At 46.8% G+C, this 20,180-nt stretch overlaps 38 non-coding genes and 5 pseudogenes across 38 annotated transcripts; all 43 read right to left on the reverse strand.

Moving 5' to 3' along the window:
* Nucleotides 1-312: 312 nt before the first annotated feature.
* LOC148795191 (5S ribosomal RNA) lies at nucleotides 313-431 on the reverse strand. Its single transcript, XR_016071856.1, has one exon. It is a non-coding gene; the product is annotated as a 5S ribosomal RNA (ribosomal RNA).
* Nucleotides 432-710: 279 nt separating this feature from the next.
* LOC148795192 (5S ribosomal RNA) lies at nucleotides 711-829 on the reverse strand. Its single transcript, XR_016073765.1, has one exon. It is a non-coding gene; the product is annotated as a 5S ribosomal RNA (ribosomal RNA).
* Nucleotides 830-1,183: 354 nt separating this feature from the next.
* Nucleotides 1,184-1,302, reverse strand: LOC148795193 (5S ribosomal RNA). The gene has a single exon (XR_016071867.1). It is a non-coding gene; the product is annotated as a 5S ribosomal RNA (ribosomal RNA).
* A 354-nt stretch (nucleotides 1,303-1,656) lies between these two features.
* LOC148795194 (5S ribosomal RNA) lies at nucleotides 1,657-1,775 on the reverse strand. The gene has a single exon (XR_016073016.1). It is a non-coding gene; the product is annotated as a 5S ribosomal RNA (ribosomal RNA).
* Nucleotides 1,776-2,131: 356 nt separating this feature from the next.
* On the reverse strand, nucleotides 2,132-2,250 carry LOC148795195 (5S ribosomal RNA). Its single transcript, XR_016073234.1, has one exon. It is a non-coding gene; the product is annotated as a 5S ribosomal RNA (ribosomal RNA).
* A 354-nt stretch (nucleotides 2,251-2,604) lies between these two features.
* LOC148795196 (5S ribosomal RNA) lies at nucleotides 2,605-2,723 on the reverse strand. Its single transcript, XR_016071879.1, has one exon. It is a non-coding gene; the product is annotated as a 5S ribosomal RNA (ribosomal RNA).
* A 354-nt stretch (nucleotides 2,724-3,077) lies between these two features.
* On the reverse strand, nucleotides 3,078-3,196 carry LOC148795197 (5S ribosomal RNA). The gene has a single exon (XR_016071890.1). It is a non-coding gene; the product is annotated as a 5S ribosomal RNA (ribosomal RNA).
* Nucleotides 3,197-3,475: 279 nt separating this feature from the next.
* On the reverse strand, nucleotides 3,476-3,594 carry LOC148795198 (5S ribosomal RNA). The gene has a single exon (XR_016073766.1). It is a non-coding gene; the product is annotated as a 5S ribosomal RNA (ribosomal RNA).
* A 354-nt stretch (nucleotides 3,595-3,948) lies between these two features.
* Nucleotides 3,949-4,067, reverse strand: LOC148795199 (5S ribosomal RNA). Its single transcript, XR_016071901.1, has one exon. It is a non-coding gene; the product is annotated as a 5S ribosomal RNA (ribosomal RNA).
* A 356-nt stretch (nucleotides 4,068-4,423) lies between these two features.
* LOC148795200 (5S ribosomal RNA) lies at nucleotides 4,424-4,542 on the reverse strand. The gene has a single exon (XR_016075632.1). It is a non-coding gene; the product is annotated as a 5S ribosomal RNA (ribosomal RNA).
* Nucleotides 4,543-4,897: 355 nt separating this feature from the next.
* LOC148795201 (5S ribosomal RNA) lies at nucleotides 4,898-5,016 on the reverse strand (annotated as a pseudogene).
* A 355-nt stretch (nucleotides 5,017-5,371) lies between these two features.
* LOC148795202 (5S ribosomal RNA) lies at nucleotides 5,372-5,490 on the reverse strand. Its single transcript, XR_016074550.1, has one exon. It is a non-coding gene; the product is annotated as a 5S ribosomal RNA (ribosomal RNA).
* A 354-nt stretch (nucleotides 5,491-5,844) lies between these two features.
* Nucleotides 5,845-5,963, reverse strand: LOC148795203 (5S ribosomal RNA). The gene has a single exon (XR_016073017.1). It is a non-coding gene; the product is annotated as a 5S ribosomal RNA (ribosomal RNA).
* A 356-nt stretch (nucleotides 5,964-6,319) lies between these two features.
* LOC148795204 (5S ribosomal RNA) lies at nucleotides 6,320-6,438 on the reverse strand. Its single transcript, XR_016073236.1, has one exon. It is a non-coding gene; the product is annotated as a 5S ribosomal RNA (ribosomal RNA).
* Nucleotides 6,439-6,792: 354 nt separating this feature from the next.
* On the reverse strand, nucleotides 6,793-6,911 carry LOC148795205 (5S ribosomal RNA). The gene has a single exon (XR_016071913.1). It is a non-coding gene; the product is annotated as a 5S ribosomal RNA (ribosomal RNA).
* A 279-nt stretch (nucleotides 6,912-7,190) lies between these two features.
* On the reverse strand, nucleotides 7,191-7,309 carry LOC148795206 (5S ribosomal RNA). The gene has a single exon (XR_016073767.1). It is a non-coding gene; the product is annotated as a 5S ribosomal RNA (ribosomal RNA).
* Nucleotides 7,310-7,663: 354 nt separating this feature from the next.
* Nucleotides 7,664-7,782, reverse strand: LOC148795207 (5S ribosomal RNA). Its single transcript, XR_016071924.1, has one exon. It is a non-coding gene; the product is annotated as a 5S ribosomal RNA (ribosomal RNA).
* A 356-nt stretch (nucleotides 7,783-8,138) lies between these two features.
* Nucleotides 8,139-8,257, reverse strand: LOC148795208 (5S ribosomal RNA). Its single transcript, XR_016075633.1, has one exon. It is a non-coding gene; the product is annotated as a 5S ribosomal RNA (ribosomal RNA).
* Nucleotides 8,258-8,612: 355 nt separating this feature from the next.
* Nucleotides 8,613-8,731, reverse strand: LOC148795209 (5S ribosomal RNA; annotated as a pseudogene).
* A 355-nt stretch (nucleotides 8,732-9,086) lies between these two features.
* LOC148795210 (5S ribosomal RNA) lies at nucleotides 9,087-9,205 on the reverse strand. Its single transcript, XR_016074552.1, has one exon. It is a non-coding gene; the product is annotated as a 5S ribosomal RNA (ribosomal RNA).
* A 354-nt stretch (nucleotides 9,206-9,559) lies between these two features.
* LOC148795211 (5S ribosomal RNA) lies at nucleotides 9,560-9,678 on the reverse strand. Its single transcript, XR_016073018.1, has one exon. It is a non-coding gene; the product is annotated as a 5S ribosomal RNA (ribosomal RNA).
* Nucleotides 9,679-10,034: 356 nt separating this feature from the next.
* LOC148795212 (5S ribosomal RNA) lies at nucleotides 10,035-10,153 on the reverse strand. Its single transcript, XR_016073237.1, has one exon. It is a non-coding gene; the product is annotated as a 5S ribosomal RNA (ribosomal RNA).
* Nucleotides 10,154-10,507: 354 nt separating this feature from the next.
* LOC148795213 (5S ribosomal RNA) lies at nucleotides 10,508-10,626 on the reverse strand. The gene has a single exon (XR_016071936.1). It is a non-coding gene; the product is annotated as a 5S ribosomal RNA (ribosomal RNA).
* Nucleotides 10,627-10,980: 354 nt separating this feature from the next.
* On the reverse strand, nucleotides 10,981-11,099 carry LOC148795214 (5S ribosomal RNA). The gene has a single exon (XR_016071947.1). It is a non-coding gene; the product is annotated as a 5S ribosomal RNA (ribosomal RNA).
* A 279-nt stretch (nucleotides 11,100-11,378) lies between these two features.
* LOC148795215 (5S ribosomal RNA) lies at nucleotides 11,379-11,497 on the reverse strand. Its single transcript, XR_016073768.1, has one exon. It is a non-coding gene; the product is annotated as a 5S ribosomal RNA (ribosomal RNA).
* Nucleotides 11,498-11,851: 354 nt separating this feature from the next.
* LOC148795216 (5S ribosomal RNA) lies at nucleotides 11,852-11,970 on the reverse strand. Its single transcript, XR_016071958.1, has one exon. It is a non-coding gene; the product is annotated as a 5S ribosomal RNA (ribosomal RNA).
* Nucleotides 11,971-12,326: 356 nt separating this feature from the next.
* On the reverse strand, nucleotides 12,327-12,445 carry LOC148795217 (5S ribosomal RNA). The gene has a single exon (XR_016069040.1). It is a non-coding gene; the product is annotated as a 5S ribosomal RNA (ribosomal RNA).
* A 355-nt stretch (nucleotides 12,446-12,800) lies between these two features.
* On the reverse strand, nucleotides 12,801-12,919 carry LOC148795218 (5S ribosomal RNA; annotated as a pseudogene).
* Nucleotides 12,920-13,273: 354 nt separating this feature from the next.
* Nucleotides 13,274-13,392, reverse strand: LOC148795219 (5S ribosomal RNA). The gene has a single exon (XR_016070383.1). It is a non-coding gene; the product is annotated as a 5S ribosomal RNA (ribosomal RNA).
* A 356-nt stretch (nucleotides 13,393-13,748) lies between these two features.
* On the reverse strand, nucleotides 13,749-13,867 carry LOC148795220 (5S ribosomal RNA). Its single transcript, XR_016073769.1, has one exon. It is a non-coding gene; the product is annotated as a 5S ribosomal RNA (ribosomal RNA).
* A 354-nt stretch (nucleotides 13,868-14,221) lies between these two features.
* On the reverse strand, nucleotides 14,222-14,340 carry LOC148795221 (5S ribosomal RNA). Its single transcript, XR_016071969.1, has one exon. It is a non-coding gene; the product is annotated as a 5S ribosomal RNA (ribosomal RNA).
* Nucleotides 14,341-14,694: 354 nt separating this feature from the next.
* On the reverse strand, nucleotides 14,695-14,813 carry LOC148795222 (5S ribosomal RNA). Its single transcript, XR_016069253.1, has one exon. It is a non-coding gene; the product is annotated as a 5S ribosomal RNA (ribosomal RNA).
* Nucleotides 14,814-15,169: 356 nt separating this feature from the next.
* On the reverse strand, nucleotides 15,170-15,287 carry LOC148795223 (5S ribosomal RNA). Its single transcript, XR_016069983.1, has one exon. It is a non-coding gene; the product is annotated as a 5S ribosomal RNA (ribosomal RNA).
* A 355-nt stretch (nucleotides 15,288-15,642) lies between these two features.
* Nucleotides 15,643-15,761, reverse strand: LOC148795224 (5S ribosomal RNA; annotated as a pseudogene).
* A 353-nt stretch (nucleotides 15,762-16,114) lies between these two features.
* Nucleotides 16,115-16,233, reverse strand: LOC148795225 (5S ribosomal RNA). The gene has a single exon (XR_016070043.1). It is a non-coding gene; the product is annotated as a 5S ribosomal RNA (ribosomal RNA).
* A 353-nt stretch (nucleotides 16,234-16,586) lies between these two features.
* On the reverse strand, nucleotides 16,587-16,705 carry LOC148795226 (5S ribosomal RNA). The gene has a single exon (XR_016075223.1). It is a non-coding gene; the product is annotated as a 5S ribosomal RNA (ribosomal RNA).
* Nucleotides 16,706-17,059: 354 nt separating this feature from the next.
* LOC148795227 (5S ribosomal RNA) lies at nucleotides 17,060-17,178 on the reverse strand. Its single transcript, XR_016071980.1, has one exon. It is a non-coding gene; the product is annotated as a 5S ribosomal RNA (ribosomal RNA).
* Nucleotides 17,179-17,534: 356 nt separating this feature from the next.
* LOC148795228 (5S ribosomal RNA) lies at nucleotides 17,535-17,653 on the reverse strand. Its single transcript, XR_016073770.1, has one exon. It is a non-coding gene; the product is annotated as a 5S ribosomal RNA (ribosomal RNA).
* Nucleotides 17,654-18,007: 354 nt separating this feature from the next.
* LOC148795229 (5S ribosomal RNA) lies at nucleotides 18,008-18,126 on the reverse strand. Its single transcript, XR_016070370.1, has one exon. It is a non-coding gene; the product is annotated as a 5S ribosomal RNA (ribosomal RNA).
* Nucleotides 18,127-18,482: 356 nt separating this feature from the next.
* Nucleotides 18,483-18,601, reverse strand: LOC148795230 (5S ribosomal RNA). Its single transcript, XR_016073771.1, has one exon. It is a non-coding gene; the product is annotated as a 5S ribosomal RNA (ribosomal RNA).
* A 355-nt stretch (nucleotides 18,602-18,956) lies between these two features.
* LOC148795231 (5S ribosomal RNA) lies at nucleotides 18,957-19,075 on the reverse strand (annotated as a pseudogene).
* A 355-nt stretch (nucleotides 19,076-19,430) lies between these two features.
* Nucleotides 19,431-19,549, reverse strand: LOC148795232 (5S ribosomal RNA). Its single transcript, XR_016073772.1, has one exon. It is a non-coding gene; the product is annotated as a 5S ribosomal RNA (ribosomal RNA).
* Nucleotides 19,550-19,904: 355 nt separating this feature from the next.
* LOC148795233 (5S ribosomal RNA) lies at nucleotides 19,905-20,023 on the reverse strand. The gene has a single exon (XR_016071991.1). It is a non-coding gene; the product is annotated as a 5S ribosomal RNA (ribosomal RNA).
* Between the last annotated feature and the right edge of the window lie 157 nt (nucleotides 20,024-20,180).

Consider the following 20,180-nt stretch of genomic DNA (forward strand, 5'->3'; position numbering starts at 1 on the left):
CCCCTCCATTAATTGTTTTAGATTTGAAAAAACTGTGTATGCAGCCTTCCTCCCTTGGTAACCGTGCACAAGCTCCTACGTGAGCAAAGTGTTTGTATTTCAGATCTGCCGCACCCCCGGATAGATGCAATACTATCGCGGGGCCCACAATGCATGACGAATGCCGAAAGCCCGGTTCTTGCATCGTTGCCATTCAGTAATGACGATCGTGCCGCAAATGGTCCGAGTATCCGACGCATTGTTTCCAGTTGTCTCCCAGAAACAACAAATGGAATTTGCAAATACAAATCAAAATAAAATATTAATAAAATTGGGGTGCAACACGAGGACTTCCCAGGAGGTCACCCATCCTAGTACTACTCTCGCCCAAGCACGCTTAACTTCGGAGTTCTGATGGGATCCGGTGCATTAGTGCTGGTATGATCGCACCCGTTTATTTCATGCTCGCTTAGATTTAACCGTGCACAAGCTCTTATGTGAGCAGAGTGTTTGCTTTTTAGATCTGCCGCACCCCCGGATAGATGCAAAACTATCGCGGGGCCCACAATGCACGACGAATGCCAAAAGCCCGGTTTTTTCACGGTTCCCATTCAGTAATGACAATCGTGCCGCAAATGGTCCGAGTATCCGGCGCGTTGTTTGCGTTTGTCTCGCCGAAACGACAAATGGAATTTGCAAATACGATATCGAAATAAAATATTAATAAAATTGGGGTGCAACACGAGGACTTCCCAGGAGGTCACCCATCCTAGGACTACTCCCGCCCATGCACACTTAACTTCGGAGTTCTGATGGGATCCGGTGCATTAGTGCTGGTATGATCGCACCCGTTTAATTCATGCTCGCTTAGATCTTTATGCACTATCTTGCTCCCCTCCATTAATTGTTTTAGATTTGAAAAAACTGTTTATGCAGCCTTCCTCCCTTGGTAACCGTGCACAAGCTCCTACGTGAGCAGAGTGTTTGTATTTCAGATCTGCCGCACCCCCGGATAGATGCAATACTATCGCGGGGCCCACAATGCATGACGAATGCCGAAAGCCCGGTTCTTGCATCGTTGCCATTCAGTAATGACGATCGTGCCGCAAATGGTCCGAGTATCCGACGCATTGTTTCCAGTTGTCTCCCAGAAACAACAAATGGAATTTGCAAATACAAATCAAAATAAAATATTAATAAAATTGGGGTGCAACACGAGGACTTCCCAGGAGGTCACCCATCCTAGTACTACTCTCGCCCAAGCACGCTTAACTTCGGAGTTCTGATGGGATCCGGTGCATTAGTGCTGGTATGATCGCACCCGTTTAATTCATGCTCGCTTAGATCTTTATGCACTATCTTGCTCCCCTCCATTAATTGTTTTAGATTTGAAAAAACTGTGTATGCAGCCTTCCTCCCTTGGTAACCGTGCACAAGCTCCTACGTGAGCAAAGTGTTTGTATTTCAGATCTGCCGCACCCCCGGATAGATGCAATACTATCGCGGGGCCCACAATGCATGACGAATGCCGAAAGCCCGGTTCTTGCATCGTTGCCATTCAGTAATGACGATCGTGCCGCAAATGGTCCGAGTATCCGACGCATTGTTTCCAGTTGTCTCCCAGAAACAACAAATGGAATTTGCAAATACAAATCAAAACAAAATATTAATAAAATTGGGGTGCAACACGAGGACTTCCCAGGAGGTCACCCATCCTAGTACTACTCTCGCCCAAGCACGCTTAACTTCGGAGTTCTGATGGGATTCGGTGCATTAGTGCTGGTATGATCGCACCCGTTTAATTCATGCTCGCTTAGATCTTTATGCAGTATCTTGCTCCCCTCCATTAATTGTTTTAGACTTGAAAAAAACTGTGTATGCAGCCTTCCTCCCTTGGTAACCGTGAACAAGCTCTTACGTGAGCAGAGTGTTTGCTTTTTAGATCTACCGCATCCCCGGATAGATGCAATACTATCGCGGGGCCCACAATGCACGACGAATGCCAAAAGCCCGGTTTTTGCACGGTTCTCATTCAGTAATGACGATTGTGCCGCAAATGGTCCGAGTATCCGGCGCGTTGTTTGCGTTTGTCTCGCCGAAACGACAAATGGAATTTGCAAATACGATATCGAAACAAAATATTAATAAAATTGGGGTGCAACACGAGGACTTCACAGGAGGTCACCCATCCTAGTACTACGCTCGCCCAAGCACACTTAACTTCGGAGTTCTGATGGGATCCGGTGCATTAGTGCTGGTATGATCGCACCCGTTTAATTCATGCTCGCTTAGATCTTTATGCACTATCTTGCTCCCCTCCATTAATTGTTTTAGACTTGAAAAAACTGTGTATGCAGCCTTCCTCCCTTGGTAACCGTGCACAAGCTCCTACGTGAGCAGAGTGTTTGTATTTCAGATCTGCCGCACCCCCGGATAGATGCAATACTATCGCGGGGCCCACAATGCATGACGAATGCCGAAAGCCCGGTTCTTGCATCGTTGCCATTCAGTAATGACGATCGTGCCGCAAATGGTCCGAGTATCCGACGCATTGTTTCCAGTTGTCTCCCAGAAACAACAAATGGAATTTGCAAATACAAATCAAAATAAAATATTAATAAAATTGGGGTGCAACACGAGGACTTCCCAGGAGGTCACCCATCCTAGTACTACTCTCGCCCAAGCACGCTTAACTTCGGAGTTCTGATGGGATCCGGTGCATTAGTGCTGGTATGATCGCACCCGTTTAATTCATGCTCGCTTAGATCTTTATGCACTATTTTGCTCCCCTCCATTAATTGTTTTAGATTTGAAAAAACTGTGTATGCAGCCTTCCTCCCTTGGTAACCGTGCACAAGCTCCTACGTGAGCAAAGTGTTTGTATTTCAGATCTGCCGCACCCCCGGATAGATGCAATACTATCGCGGGGCCCACAATGCATGACGAATGCCGAAAGCCCGGTTCTTGCATCGTTGCCATTCAGTAATGACGATCGTGCCGCAAATGGTCCGAGTATCCGACGCATTGTTTCCAGTTGTCTCCCAGAAACAACAAATGGAATTTGCAAATACAAATCAAAATAAAATATTAATAAAATTGGGGTGCAACACGAGGACTTCCCAGGAGGTCACCCATCCTAGTACTACTCTCGCCCAAGCACGCTTAACTTCGGAGTTCTGATGGGATCCGGTGCATTAGTGCTGGTATGATCGCACCCGTTTATTTCATGCTCGCTTAGATTTAACCGTGCACAAGCTCTTATGTGAGCAGAGTGTTTGCTTTTTAGATCTGCCGCACCCCCGGATAGATGCAAAACTATCGCGGGGCCCACAATGCACGACGAATGCCAAAAGCCCGGTTTTTTCACGGTTCCCATTCAGTAATGACAATCGTGCCGCAAATGGTCCGAGTATCCGGCGCGTTGTTTGCGTTTGTCTCGCCGAAACGATTAATGGAATTTGCAAATACGATATCGAAATAAAATATTAATAAAATTGGGGTGCAACACGAGGACTTCCCAGGAGGTCACCCATCCTAGGACTACTCCCGCCCATGCACACTTAACTTCGGAGTTCTGATGGGATCCGGTGCATTAGTGCTGGTATGATCGCACCCGTTTAATTCATGCTCGCTTAGATCTTTATGCACTATCTTGCTCCCCTCCATTAATTGTTTTAGACTTGAAAAAACTGTGTATGCAGCCTTCCTCCCTTGGTAACCGTGCACAAGCTCCTACGTGAGCAGAGTGTTTGCTTTTCAGATCTGCCGCACCCCCGGATAGATGCAATACTATCGCGGGGCCCACAATGCATGACGAATGCCGAAAGCCCGGTTCTTGCATCGTTGCCATTCAGTAATGACGATCGTGCCGCAAATGGTCCGAGTATCCGACGCATTGTTTCCAGTTGTCTCCCAGAAACAACAAATGGAATTTGCAAATACAAATCAAAATAAAATATTAATAAAATAGGGGTGCAACACGAGGACTTCCCAGGAGGTCACCCATCCTAGTACTACTCTCGCCCAAGCACGCTTAACTTCGGAGTTCTGATGGGATCCGGTGCATTAGTGCTGGTATGATCGCACCCGTTTAATTCATGCTCGCTTAGATCTTTATGCACTATCTTGCTCCCCTCCATTAATTGTTTTAGACTTGAAAAAAACTGTGTATGCAGCCTTCCTCCCTTGGTAACCGTGCACAAGCTCTTATGTGAGCAGAGTGTTTGCTTTTTAGATCTGCCGCACCCCCGGATAGATGCAAAACTATCGCGGGGCCCACAATGCACGACGAATGCCAAAAGCCCGGTTTTTTCACGGTTCCCATTCAGTAATGACAATCGTGCCGCAAATGGTCCGAGTATCCGGCGCGTTGTTTGCGTTTGTCTCGCCGAAACGACAAATGGAATTTGCAAATACGATATCGAAATAAAATATTAATAAAATTGGGGTGCAACACGAGGACTTCCCAGGAGGTCACCCATGCTAGGACTACTCCCGCCCATGCACACTTAACTTCGGAGTTCTGATGGGATCCGGTGCATTAGTGCTGGTATGATCGCACCCGTTTAATTCATGCTCGCTTAGATCTTTATGCACTATCTTGCTCCCCTCCATTAATTGTTTTAGACTTGAAAAAACTGTGTATGCAGCCTTCCTCCCTTGGTAACCGTGCACAAGCTCCTACGTGAGCAGAGTGTTTGCTTTTCAGATCTGCCGCACCCCCGGATAGATGCAATACTATCGCGGGGCCCACAATGCACGACGAATGCCAAAAGCCCGGTTTTTGCACGGTTCCCATTCAGTAATGACGATCGTGCCGCAAATGGTCCGAGTATCCGGCGCGTTGTTTGAGTTTGTCTCGCCGAAACGACAAATGGAATTTGCAAATACGATATCGAAATAAAATATTAATAAAATTGGGGTGAAACACAAGTACTTCCCAGGAGGTCACCCATCCTAATACTACTCTCGCCCAAGCACACTTAACTTCGGAGTTCTGGTGAGATCCGGTGCATTAGTGCTGGTATGATAGCACCCGTTTAATTCATGCTCGCTTAGATCTTTATGACCTATCTTGCACCCTTCCATTAATTGTTTTAGATTTGAAAAAAATGTGTATGCAGCCTCTTTCCCTTGGTAACCGTGCACAAGCTCCTACGTGAGCGGAGTGTTTGCTTTTCAGATCTGCCGCACCTCCGGATAGATGCAATACTATCGCGGGGCCCACAATGCATGACGAATGCCAAAAGCCCGGTTTTTGCACGGTTCTCATTCAGTAATGACGATTGTGCCGCAAATGGTCCGAGTATACGGCGCGTTGTTTGCGTTTGTCTCGCCGAAACGACAAATGGAATTTGCAAATACGATATCGAAATAAAATATTAATAAAATTGGGGTGCAACACGAGGACTTCCCAAGAGGTCACCCATCCTAGGACTACTCCCGCCCATGCACACTTAACTTCGGAGTTCTGATGGGATCCGGTGCATTAGTGCTGGTATGATCGCACCCGTTTAATTCATGCTCGCTTAGATCTTTATGCACTATCTTGCTCCCCTCCATTAATTGTTTTAGACTTGAAAAAACTGTGTATGCAGCCTTCCTCCCTTGGTAACCGTGCACAAGCTCCTATGTGAGCAGAGTGTTTGCTTTTCAGATCTGCCGCACCCCCGGATAGATGCAATACTATCGCGGGGCCCACAATGCACGACGAATGCCGAAAGCCCGGTTCTTGCATCGTTGCCATTCAGTAATGACGATCGTGCCGCAAATGGTCCGAGTATCCGACGCATTGTTTCCAGTTGTCTCCCAGAAACAACAAATGGAATTTGCAAATACAAATCAAAACAAAATATTAATAAAATTGGGGTGCAACACGAGGACTTCCCAGGAGGTCACCCATCCTAGTACTACTCTCGCCCAAGCACGCTTAACTTCGGAGTTCTGATGGGATTCGGTGCATTAGTGCTGGTATGATCGCACCCGTTTAATTCATGCTCGCTTAGATCTTTATGCACTATCTTGCTCCCCTCCATTAATTGTTTTAGACTTGAAAAAAACTGTGTATGCAGCCTTCCTCCCTTGGTAACCGTGAACAAGCTCTTACGTGAGCAGAGTGTTTGCTTTTTAGATCTACCGCATCCCCGGATAGATGCAATACTATCGCGGGGCCCACAATGCACGACGAATGCCAAAAGCCCGGTTTTTGCACGGTTCTCATTCAGTAATGACGATTGTGCCGCAAATGGTCCGAGTATCCGGCGCGTTGTTTGCGTTTGTCTCGCCGAAACGACAAATGGAATTTGCAAATACGATATCGAAACAAAATATTAATAAAATTGGGGTGCAACACGAGGACTTCACAGGAGGTCACCCATCCTAGTACTACGCTCGCCCAAGCACACTTAACTTCGGAGTTCTGATGGGATCCGGTGCATTAGTGCTGGTATGATCGCACCCGTTTAATTCATGCTCGCTTAGATCTTTATGCACTATCTTGCTCCCCTCCATTAATTGTTTTAGACTTGAAAAAACTGTGTATGCAGCCTTCCTCCCTTGGTAACCGTGCACAAGCTCCTACGTGAGCAGAGTGTTTGTATTTCAGATCTGCCGCACCCCCGGATAGATGCAATACTATCGCGGGGCCCACAATGCATGACGAATGCCGAAAGCCCGGTTCTTGCATCGTTGCCATTCAGTAATGACGATCGTGCCGCAAATGGTCCGAGTATCCGACGCATTGTTTCCAGTTGTCTCCCAGAAACAACAAATGGAATTTGCAAATACAAATCAAAATAAAATATTAATAAAATTGGGGTGCAACACGAGGACTTCCCAGGAGGTCACCCATCCTAGTACTACTCTCGCCCAAGCACGCTTAACTTCGGAGTTCTGATGGGATCCGGTGCATTAGTGCTGGTATGATCGCACCCGTTTATTTCATGCTCGCTTAGATTTAACCGTGCACAAGCTCTTATGTGAGCAGAGTGTTTGCTTTTTAGATCTGCCGCACCCCCGGATAGATGCAAAACTATCGCGGGGCCCACAATGCACGACGAATGCCAAAAGCCCGGTTTTTTCACGGTTCCCATTCAGTAATGACAATCGTGCCGCAAATGGTCCGAGTATCCGGCGCGTTGTTTGCGTTTGTCTCGCCGAAACGATTAATGGAATTTGCAAATACGATATCGAAATAAAATATTAATAAAATTGGGGTGCAACACGAGGACTTCCCAGGAGGTCACCCATCCTAGGACTACTCCCGCCCATGCACACTTAACTTCGGAGTTCTGATGGGATCCGGTGCATTAGTGCTGGTATGATCGCACCCGTTTAATTCATGCTCGCTTAGATCTTTATGCACTATCTTGCTCCCCTCCATTAATTGTTTTAGACTTGAAAAAACTGTGTATGCAGCCTTCCTCCCTTGGTAACCGTGCACAAGCTCCTACGTGAGCAGAGTGTTTGCTTTTCAGATCTGCCGCACCCCCGGATAGATGCAATACTATCGCGGGGCCCACAATGCATGACGAATGCCGAAAGCCCGGTTCTTGCATCGTTGCCATTCAGTAATGACGATCGTGCCGCAAATGGTCCGAGTATCCGACGCATTGTTTCCAGTTGTCTCCCAGAAACAACAAATGGAATTTGCAAATACAAATCAAAATAAAATATTAATAAAATAGGGGTGCAACACGAGGACTTCCCAGGAGGTCACCCATCCTAGTACTACTCTCGCCCAAGCACGCTTAACTTCGGAGTTCTGATGGGATCCGGTGCATTAGTGCTGGTATGATCGCACCCGTTTAATTCATGCTCGCTTAGATCTTTATGCACTATCTTGCTCCCCTCCATTAATTGTTTTAGACTTGAAAAAAACTGTGTATGCAGCCTTCCTCCCTTGGTAACCGTGCACAAGCTCTTATGTGAGCAGAGTGTTTGCTTTTTAGATCTGCCGCACCCCCGGATAGATGCAAAACTATCGCGGGGCCCACAATGCACGACGAATGCCAAAAGCCCGGTTTTTTCACGGTTCCCATTCAGTAATGACAATCGTGCCGCAAATGGTCCGAGTATCCGGCGCGTTGTTTGCGTTTGTCTCGCCGAAACGACAAATGGAATTTGCAAATACGATATCGAAATAAAATATTAATAAAATTGGGGTGCAACACGAGGACTTCCCAGGAGGTCACCCATGCTAGGACTACTCCCGCCCATGCACACTTAACTTCGGAGTTCTGATGGGATCCGGTGCATTAGTGCTGGTATGATCGCACCCGTTTAATTCATGCTCGCTTAGATCTTTATGCACTATCTTGCTCCCCTCCATTAATTGTTTTAGACTTGAAAAAACTGTGTATGCAGCCTTCCTCCCTTGGTAACCGTGCACAAGCTCCTACGTGAGCAGAGTGTTTGCTTTTCAGATCTGCCGCACCCCCGGATAGATGCAATACTATCGCGGGGCCCACAATGCACGACGAATGCCAAAAGCCCGGTTTTTGCACGGTTCCCATTCAGTAATGACGATCGTGCCGCAAATGGTCCGAGTATCCGGCGCGTTGTTTGAGTTTGTCTCGCCGAAACGACAAATGGAATTTGCAAATACGATATCGAAATAAAATATTAATAAAATTGGGGTGAAACACAAGGACTTCCCAGGAGGTCACCCATCCTAATACTACTCTCGCCCAAGCACACTTAACTTCGGAGTTCTGGTGAGATCCGGTGCATTAGTGCTGGTATGATAGCACCCGTTTAATTCATGCTCGCTTAGATCTTTATGACCTATCTTGCACCCTTCCATTAATTGTTTTAGATTTGAAAAAAATGTGTATGCAGCCTCTTTCCCTTGGTAACCGTGCACAAGCTCCTACGTGAGCGGAGTGTTTGCTTTTCAGATCTGCCGCACCTCCGGATAGATGCAATACTATCGCGGGGCCCACAATGCATGACGAATGCCAAAAGCCCGGTTTTTGCACGGTTCTCATTCAGTAATGACGATTGTGCCGCAAATGGTCCGAGTATACGGCGCGTTGTTTGCGTTTGTCTCGCCGAAACGACAAATGGAATTTGCAAATACGATATCGAAATAAAATATTAATAAAATTGGGGTGCAACACGAGGACTTCCCAAGAGGTCACCCATCCTAGGACTACTCCCGCCCATGCACACTTAACTTCGGAGTTCTGATGGGATCCGGTGCATTAGTGCTGGTATGATCGCACCCGTTTAATTCATGCTCGCTTAGATCTTTATGCACTATCTTGCTCCCCTCCATTAATTGTTTTAGACTTGAAAAAACTGTGTATGCAGCCTTCCTCCCTTGGTAACCGTGCACAAGCTCCTATGTGAGCAGAGTGTTTGCTTTTCAGATCTGCCGCACCCCCGGATAGATGCAATACTATCGCGGGGCCCACAATGCACGACGAATGCCGAAAGCCCGGTTCTTGCATCGTTGCCATTCAGTAATGACGATCGTGCCGCAAATGGTCCGAGTATCCGACGCATTGTTTCCAGTTGTCTCCCAGAAACAACAAATGGAATTTGCAAATACAAATCAAAACAAAATATTAATAAAATTGGGGTGCAACACGAGGACTTCCCAGGAGGTCACCCATCCTAGTACTACTCTCGCCCAAGCACGCTTAACTTCGGAGTTCTGATGGGATTCGGTGCATTAGTGCTGGTATGATCGCACCCGTTTAATTCATGCTCGCTTAGATCTTTATGCACTATCTTGCTCCCCTCCATTAATTGTTTTAGACTTGAAAAAAACTGTGTATGCAGCCTTCCTCCCTTGGTAACCGTGAACAAGCTCTTACGTGAGCAGAGTGTTTGCTTTTTAGATCTACCGCATCCCCGGATAGATGCAATACTATCGCGGGGCCCACAATGCACGACGAATGCCAAAAGCCCGGTTTTTGCACGGTTCTCATTCAGTAATGACGATTGTGCCGCAAATGGTCCGAGTATCCGGCGCGTTGTTTGCGTTTGTCTCGCCGAAACGACAAATGGAATTTGCAAATACGATATCGAAACAAAATATTAATAAAATTGGGGTGCAACACGAGGACTTCACAGGAGGTCACCCATCCTAGTACTACGCTCGCCCAAGCACACTTAACTTCGGAGTTCTGATGGGATCCGGTGCATTAGTGCTGGTATGATCGCACCCGTTTAATTCATGCTCGCTTAGATCTTTATGCACTATCTTGCGCCCCTCCATTAATTGTTTTAGACTTGAAAAAACTGTGTATGCAGCCTTCCTCCCTTGGTAACCGTGCACAAGCTCCTACGTGAGCAGAGTGTTTGTATTTCAGATCTGCCGCACCCCCGGATAGATGCAATACTATCGCGGGGCCCACAATGCATGACGAATGCCGAAAGCCCGGTTCTTGCATCGTTGCCATTCAGTAATGACGATCGTGCCGCAAATGGTCCGAGTATCCGACGCATTGTTTCCAGTTGTCTCCCAGAAACAACAAATGGAATTTGCAAATACAAATCAAAATAAAATATTAATAAAATTGGGGTGCAACACGAGGACTTCCCAGGAGGTCACCCATCCTAGTACTACTCTCGCCCAAGCACGCTTAACTTCGGAGTTCTGATGGGATCCGGTGCATTAGTGCTGGTATGATCGCACCCGTTTAATTCATGCTCGCTTAGATCTTTATGCACTATCTTGCTCCCCTCCATTAATTGTTTTAGATTTGAAAAAACTGTGTATGCAGCCTTCCTCCCTTGGTAACCGTGCACAAGCTCCTACGTGAGCAAAGTGTTTGTATTTCAGATCTGCCGCACCCCCGGATAGATGCAATACTATCGCGGGGCCCACAATGCATGACGAATGCCGAAAGCCCGGTTCTTGCATCGTTGCCATTCAGTAATGACGATCGTGCCGCAAATGGTCCGAGTATCCGACGCATTGTTTCCAGTTGTCTCCCAGAAACAACAAATGGAATTTGCAAATACAAATCAAAATAAAATATTAATAAAATTGGGGTGCAACACGAGGACTTCCCAGGAGGTCACCCATCCTAGTACTACTCTCGCCCAAGCACGCTTAACTTCGGAGTTCTGATGGGATCCGGTGCATTAGTGCTGGTATGATCGCACCCGTTTATTTCATGCTCGCTTAGATTTAACCGTGCACAAGCTCTTATGTGAGCAGAGTGTTTGCTTTTTAGATCTGCCGCACCCCCGGATAGATGCAAAACTATCGCGGGGCCCACAATGCACGACGAATGCCAAAAGCCCGGTTTTTTCACGGTTCCCATTCAGTAATGACAATCGTGCCGCAAATGGTCCGAGTATCCGGCGCGTTGTTTGCGTTTGTCTCGCCGAAACGACAAATGGAATTTGCAAATACGATATCGAAATAAAATATTAATAAAATTGGGGTGCAACACGAGGACTTCCCAGGAGGTCACCCATCCTAGGACTACTCCCGCCCATGCACACTTAACTTCGGAGTTCTGATGGGATCCGGTGCATTAGTGCTGGTATGATCGCACCCGTTTAATTCATGCTCGCTTAGATCTTTATGCACTATCTTGCTCCCCTCCATTAATTGTTTTAGACTTGAAAAAACTGTGTATGCAGCCTTCCTCCCTTGGTAACCGTGCACAAGCTCCTACGTGAGCAGAGTGTTTGCTTTTCAGATCTGCCGCACCCCCGGATAGATGCAATACTATCGCGGGGCCCACAATGCATGACGAATGCCGAAAGCCCGGTTCTTGCATCGTTGCCATTCAGTAATGACGATCGTGCCGCAAATGGTCCGAGTATCCGACGCATTGTTTCCAGTTGTCTCCCAGAAACAACAAATGGAATTTGCAAATACAAATCAAAATAAAATATTAATAAAATTGGGGTGCAACACGAGGACTTCCCAGGAGGTCACCCATCCTAGTACTACTCTCGCCCAAGCACGCTTAACTTCGGAGTTCTGATGGGATCCGGTGCATTAGTGCTGGTATGATCGCACCCGTTTAATTCATGCTCGCTTAGATCTTTATGCACTATCTTGCTCCCCTCCATTAATTGTTTTAGACTTGAAAAAAACTGTGTATGCAGCCTTCCTCCCTTGGTAACCGTGCACAAGCTCTTATGTGAGCAGAGTGTTTGCCTTTTAGATCTGCCGCACCCCCGGATAGATGCAAAACTATCGCGGGGCCCACAATGCACGACGAATGCCAAAAGCCCGGTTTTTTCACGGTTCCCATTCAGTAATGACAATCGTGCCGCAAATGGTCCGAGTATCCGGCGCGTTGTTTGCGTTTGTCTCGCCGAAACGACAAATGGAATTTGCAAATACGATATCGAAATAAAATATTAATAAAATTGGGGTGCAACACGAGGACTTCCCAGGAGGTCACCCATCCTAGGACTACTCCCGCCCATGCACACTTAACTTCGGAGTTCTGATGGGATCCGATGCATTAGTGCTGGTATGATCGCACCCGTTTAATTCATGCTCGCTTAGATCTTTATGCACTATCTTGCTCCCCTCCATTAATTGTTTTAGACTTGAAAAAACTGTGTATGCAGCCTTCCTCCCTTGGTAACCGTGCACAAGCTCCTACGTGAGCAGAGTGTTTGCTTTTCAGATCTGCCGCACCCCCGGATAGATGCAATACTATCGCGGGGCCCACAATGCACGACGAATGCCAAAAGCCCGGTTTTTGCACGGTTCCCATTCAGTAATGACGATCGTGCCGCAAATGGTCCGAGTATCCGGCGCGTTGTTTGAGTTTGTCTCGCCGAAACGACAAATGGAATTTGCAAATACGATATCGAAATAAAATATTAATAAAATTGGGGTGAAACACAAGGACTTCCCAGGAGGTCACCCATCCTAATACTACTCTCGCCCAAGCACACTTAACTTCGGAGTTCTGGTGAGATCCGGTGCATTAGTGCTGGTATGATAGCACCCGTTTAATTCATGCTCGCTTAGATCTTTATGACCTATCTTGCTCCCTTCCATTAATTGTTTTAGATTTGAAAAAAATGTGTATGTAGCCTCTTTCCCTTAGTAACCGTGCACAAGCTCCTACGTGAGCGGAGTGTTTGCTTTTCAGATCTGCCGCACCTCCGGATAGATGCAATACTATCGCGGGGCCCACAATGCATGACGAATGCCAAAAGCCCGGTTTTTGCACGGTTCTCATTCAGTAATGACGATTGTGCCGCAAATGGTCCGAGTATACGGCGCGTTGTTTGCGTTTGTCTCGCCGAAACGACAAATGGAATTTGCAAATACAAATCGAAATAAAATATTAATAAAATTGGGGTGCAACACGAGGACTTCCCAGGAGGTCACCCATCCTAGGACTACTCCCGCCCATGCACACTTAACTTCGGAGTTCTGATGGGATCCGGTGCATTAGTGCTGGTATGATCCCACCCGTTTAATTCATGCTCGCTTAGATCTTTATGCACTATCTTGCTCCCCTCCATTAATTGTTTTAGACTTGAAAAAAACTGTGTATGCAGCCTTCCTCCCTTGGTAACCGTGCACAAGCTCTTACGTGAGCAGAGTGTTTGCTTTTTAGATCTGCCGCACCCCCGGATAGATGCAATACTATCGCGGGGCCCACAATGCACGACGAATGCCAAAAGCCCGGTTTTTTCACGGTTCCCATTCAGTAATGACAATCGTGCCGCAAATGGTCCGAGTATCCGGCGCGTTGTTTGCGGTTGTCTCGCCGAAACGACAAATGGAATTTGCAAATACGATATCGAAATAAAATATTAATAAAATTGGGGTGCAACACGAGGACTTCCCAGGAGGTCACCCATCCTAGGACTACTCCCGCCCATGCACACTTAACTTCGGAGTTCTGATGGGATCCGGTGCATTAGTGCTGGTATGATCGCACCCGTTTAATTCATGCTCGCTTAGATCTTTATGCACTATCTTGCTCCCCTCCATTAATTGTTTTAGATTTGAAAAAACTGTGTATGCAGCCTTCCTCTCTTGGTAACCGTGCACAAGCTCCTACGTGAGCAGAGTGTTTGCATTTCAGATCTGCCGCACCCCCGGATAGATGCAATACTATCGCGGGGCCCACAATGCATGACGAATGCCGAAAGCCCGGTTCTTGCATCGTTGCCATTCAGTAATGACGATCGTGCCGCAAATGGTCCGAGTATCCGACGCATTGTTTCCAGTTGTCTCCCAGAAACAACAAATGGAATTTGCAAATACAAATCAAAATAAAATATTAATAAAATTGGGGTGCAACACGAGGACTTCCCAGGAGGTCACCCATCCTAGTACTACTCTCGCCCAAGCACGCTTAACTTCGGAGTTCTGATGGGATCCGGTGCATTAGTGCTGGTATGATCGCACCCGTTTAATTCATGCTCGCTTAGATCTTTATGCACTATCTTGCTCCCCTCCATTAATTGTTTTAGATTTGAAAAAACTGTGTATGCAGCCTTCCTCCCTTGGTAACCGTGCACAAGCTCCTACGTGAGCAGATTGTTTGTATTTCAGATCTGCCGCACCCCCGGATAGATGCAATACTATCGCGGGGCCCACAATGCATGACGAATGCCGAAAGCCCGGTTCTTGCATCGTTGCCATTCAGTAATGACGATCGTGCCGCAAATGGTCCGAGTATCCGACGCATTGTTTCCAGTTGTCTCCCAGAAACAACAAATGGAATTTGCAAATACAAATCAAAATAAAATATTAATAAAATTGGGGTGCAACACGAGGAATTCCCAAGAGGTCACCCATCCTAGTACTACTCTCGCCCAAGCACGCTTAACTTCGGAGTTCTGATGGGATCCGGTGCATTAGTGCTGGTATGATCGCACCCGTTTAATTCATGCTCGCTTAGATCTTTATGCACTATCTTGCTCCCCTCCATTAATTGTTTTAGACTTGAAAAAAACTGTGTATGCAGCCTTCCTCCCTTGGTAACCGTGCACAAGCTCTTACGTGAGCAGAGTGTTTGCTTTTTAGATCTGCCGAACCCCCGGATAGATGCAATACTATCGCGGGGCCCACAATGCACGACGAATGCCAAAAGCCCGGTTTTTTCACGGTTCCCATTCAATAATGACAATCGTGCCGCAAATGGTCCGAGTATCCGGCGCGTTGTTTGCGTTTGTCTCGCCGAAACGACAAATGGAATTTGCAAATACGATATCGAAATAAAATATTAATAAAATTGGGGTGCAACACGAGACTTCCCAGGAGGTCACCCATCCTAGGACTACTCCTGCCCATGCACACTTAACTTCAGAGTTCTGATGGGATCCGGTGCATTAGTGCTGGTATGATCGCACCCGTTTAATTCATGCCCGCTTAGATCTTTATGCACTATCTTGCTCCCCTCCATTAATTGTTTTAGACTTGAAAAAACTGTGTATGCAGCTTTCCTCCCTTGGTAACCGTGCACAAGCTCCTACGTGAGCAGAGTGTTTGCTTTTCAGATCTGCCGCACCCCCGGATAGATGCAATACTATCGCGGGGCCCACAATGCACGACGAATGCCAAAAGCCCGGTTTTTGCACGGTTCCCATTCAGTAATGACGATCGTGCCGCAAATGGTCCGAGTATCCGGCGCGTTGTTTGAGTTTGTCTCGCCGAAACGACAAATGGAATTTGCAAATACGATATCGAAATAAAATATTAATAAAATTGGGGTGAAACACAAGGACTTCCCAGGAGGTCACCCATCCTAATACTACTCTCGCCCAAGCACACTTAACTTCGGAGTTCTGATGAGATCCGGTGCATTAGTGCTGGTATGATAGCACCCGTTTAATTCATGCTCGCTTAGATCTTTATGACCTATCTTGCTCCCTTCCATTAATTGTTTTAGATTTGAAAAAAATGTGTATGCAGCCTCTTTCCCTTGGTAACCGTGCACAAGCTCCTACGTGAGCGGAGTGTTTGTTTTTCAGATCTGCCGCACCTCCGGATAGATGCAATACTATCGCGGGGCCCACAATGCATGACGAATGCCGAAAGCCCGGTTCTAGCATCGTGGCCATTCAGTAATGACGATCGTGCCGCAAATGGTCCGAGTATCCGACGCATTGTTTCCAGTATCTCCCAGAAACAACAAATGGAATTTGCAAATACAAATCAAAATAAAATATTAATAAAATTGGGGTGCAACACGAGGACTTCCCAGGAGGTCACCCATCCTAGGACTACTCCCGCCCATGCACACTTAACTTCGGAGTTCTGATGAGATCCGGTGCATTAGTGCTGGTATGATAGCACCCGTTTAATTCATGCTCGCTTAGATCTTTATGCACTATCTTGCTCCCCTCCATTAATTGTTTTAGATTTGAAAAAACTGTGTATGCAGCCTTCCTCCCTTGGTAACCGTGCACAAGCTCCTACGTGAGCGGAGTGTTTGTTTTTCAGATCTGCCGCACCTCCGGATAGATGCAATACTATCGCGGGGCCCACAATGCATGACGAATGCCGAAAGCCCGGTTCTAGCATCGTGGCCATTCAGTAATGACGATCGTGCCGCAAATGGTCCGAGTATCCGACGCATTGTTTCCAGTATCTCCCAGAAACAACAAATGGAATTTGCAAATACAAATCAAAATAAAATATTAATAAAATTGGGGTGCAACACGAGGACTTCCCAGGAGGTCACCCATCCTAGGACTACTCCCGCCCATGCACACTTAACTTCGGAGTTCTGATGAGATCCGGTGCATTAGTGCTGGTATGATCGCACCCGTTTAATTCATGCTCGCTTAGATCTTTGTGCACTATCTTGCTCCCCTCCATTAATTGTTTTAGATTTGAAAAAACTGTGTATGCAGCCTTCCTCCCTTGGTAACCGTGCACAAGCTCCTACGTGAGCAAAGTGTTTGTATTTCAGATCTGCCGCACCCCCGGATAGATGCAATACTATCGCGGGGCCCACAGTGCATGACAAATGCCGAAAGCCCGGTTCTTGCATCGTTGCCATTCAGTAATGACGATCGTGCCGCAAATGGTCCGAGTATCCGACGCATTGTTTCCAGTTGTCTCCCAGAAACAACAAATGGAATTTGCAAATACAAATCAAAATAAAATATTAATAAAATTGGGGTGCAACACGAGGACTTCCCAGGAGGTCACCCATCCTAGTACTACTCTCGCCCAAGCACGCTTAACTTCGGAGTTCTGATGGGATCCGGTGCATTAGTGCTGGTATGATCGCACCCGTTTAATTCATGCTCGCTTAGATCTTTATGCACTATCTTGCTCCCCTCCATTAATTGTTTTAGACTTGAAAAAAACTGTGTATGCAGCCTTCCTCCCTTGGTAACCGTGCACAAGCTCTTATGTGAGCAGAGTGTTTGCTTTTTAGATCTGCCGCACCCCCGGATAGATGCAAAACTATCGCGGGGCCCACAATGCACGACGAATGCCAAAAGCCCGGTTTTTTAACGGTTCCCATTCAGTAATGACAATCGTGCCGCAAATGGTCCGAGTATCCGGCGCGTTGTTTGCGTTTGTCTCGCCGAAACGATTAATGGAATTTGCAAATACGATATCGAAATAAAATATTAATAAAATTGGGGTGCAACACGAGGACTTCCCAGGAGGTCACCCATCCTAGGACTACTCCCGCCCATGCACACTTAACTTCGGAGTTCTGATGGGATCCGGTGCATTAGTGCTGGTATGATCGCACCCGTTTAATTCATGCTCGCTTAGATCTTTATGCACTATCTTGCTCCCCTCCATTAATTGTTTTAGACTTGAAAAAACTGTGTATGCAGCCTTCCTCCCTTGGTAACCGTGCACAAGCTCCTACGTGAGCAGAGTGTTTGCTTTTCAGATCTGTCGCACCCCCGGATAGATGCAATACTATCGCGGGGCCCACAATGCATGACGAATGCCGAAAGCCCGGTTCTTGCATCGTTGCCATTCAGTAATGACGATCGTGCCGCAAATGGTCCGAGTATCCGACGCATTGTTTCCAGTTGTCTCCCAGAAACAACAAATGGAATTTGCAAATACAAATCAAAATAAAATATTAATAAAATTGGGGTGCAACACGAGGACTTCCCAGGAGGTCACCCATCCTAGTACTACTCTCGCCCAAGCACGCTTAACTTCGGAGTTCTGATGGGATCCGGTGCATTAATGCTGGTATGATCGCACCCGTTTAATTCATGCTCGCTTAGATCTTTATGCACTATCTTGCTCCCCTCCATTAATTGTTTTAGACTTGAAAAAAACTGTGTATGCAGCCTTCCTCCCTTGGTAACCGTGCACAAGCTCTTATGTGAGCAGAGTGTTTGCTTTTTAGATCTGTCGCACCCCCGGATAGATGCAAAACTATCGCGGGGCCCACAATGCACGACGAATGCCAAAAGCCCGGTTTTTTCACGGTTCCCATTCAGTAATGACAATCGTGCCGCAAATGGTCCGAGTATCCGGCGCGTTGTTTGCGTTTGTCTCGCCGAAACGACAAATGGAATTTGCAAATACGATATCGAAATAAAATATTAATAAAATTGGGGTGCAACACGAGGACTTCCCAGGAGGTCACCCATCCTAGGACTACTCCCGCCCATGCACACTTAACTTCGGAGTTCTGATGGGATCCGGTGCATTAGTGCTGGTATGATCGCACCCGTTTAATTCATGCTCGCTTAGATCTTTATGCACTATCTTGCTCCCCTCCATTAATTGTTTTAGACTTGAAAAAACTGTGTATGCAGCCTTCCTCCCTTGGTAACCGTGCACAAGCTCCTACGTGAGCAGAGTGTTTGCTTTTCAGATCTGCCGCACCCCCGGATAGATGCAATACTATCGCGGGGCCCACAATGCACGACGAATGCCAAAAGCCCGGTTTTTGCACGGTTCCCATTCAGTAATGACGATCGTGCCGCAAATGGTCCGAGTATCCGGCGCGTTGTTTGAGTTTGTCTCGCCGAAACGACAAATGGAATTTGCAAATACGATATCGAAATAAAATATTAATAAAATTGGGGTGAAACACAAGGACTTCCCAGGAGGTCACCCATCCTAATTCTACTCTCGCCCAAGCACACTTAACTTCGGAGTTCTGGTGAGATCCGGTGCATTAGTGCTGGTATGATAGCACCCGTTTAATTCATGCTCGCTTAGATCTTTATGACCTATCTTGCTCCCTTCCATTAATTGTTTTAGATTTGAAAAAAATGTGTATGCAGCCTCTTTCCCTTGGTAACCGTGCACAAGCTCCTACGTGAGCGGAGTGTTTGCTTTTCAGATCTGCCGCACCTCCGGATAGATGCAATACTATCGCGGGGCCCACAATGCATGACGAATGCCAAAAGCCCGGTTTTTGCACGGTTCTCATTCAGTAATGACGATTGTGCCGCAAATGGTCCGAGTATACGGCGCGTTGTTTGCGTTTGTCTCGCCGAAACGACAAATGGAATTTGCAAATACGATATCGAAATAAAATATTAATAAAATTGGGGTGCAACACGAGGACTTCCCAGGAGGTCACCCATCCTAGGACTACTCCCGCCCATGCACACTTAACTTCGGAGTTCTGATGGGATCCGGTGCATTAGTGCTGGTATGATCGCACCCGTTTAATTCATGCTCGCTTAGATCTTTATGCACTATCTTGCTCCCCTCCATTAATTGTTTTAGACTTGAAAAAACTGTGTATGCAGCCTTCCTCCCTTGGTAACCGTGCACAAAGCTCCTATGTGAGCAGAGTGTTTGCTTTTCAGATCTGCCGCACCCCCGGATAGATGCAATACTATCGCGGGGCCCACAATGCACGACGAATGCCGAAAGCCCGGTTCTTGCATCGTTGCCATTCAGTAATGACGATCGTGCCGCAAATGGTCCGAGTATCCGACGCATTGTTTCCAGTTGTCTCCCAGAAACAACAAATGGAATTTGCAAATACAAATCAAAACAAAATATTAATAAAATTGGGGTGCAACACGAGGACTTCCCAGGAGGTCACCCATCCTAGTACTACTCTCGCCCAAGCACGCTTAACTTCGGAGTTCTGATGGGATCCGGTGCATTAGTGCTGGTATGATCGCACCCGTTTAATTCATGCTCGCTTAGATCTTTATGCACTATCTTGCTCCCCTCCATTAATTGTTTTAGACTTGAAAAAAACTGTGTATGCAGCCTTCCTCCCTTGGTAACCGTGCACAAGCTCTTACGTGAGCAGAGTGTTTGCTTTTTAGATCTGCCGCAC

This window comes from Nelumbo nucifera, chromosome 4 (assembly GCF_055504915.1).
Source record: "Nelumbo nucifera cultivar China Antique chromosome 4, China Antique-T2T, whole genome shotgun sequence".
NCBI lineage: Eukaryota > Viridiplantae > Streptophyta > Magnoliopsida > Proteales > Nelumbonaceae > Nelumbo > Nelumbo nucifera.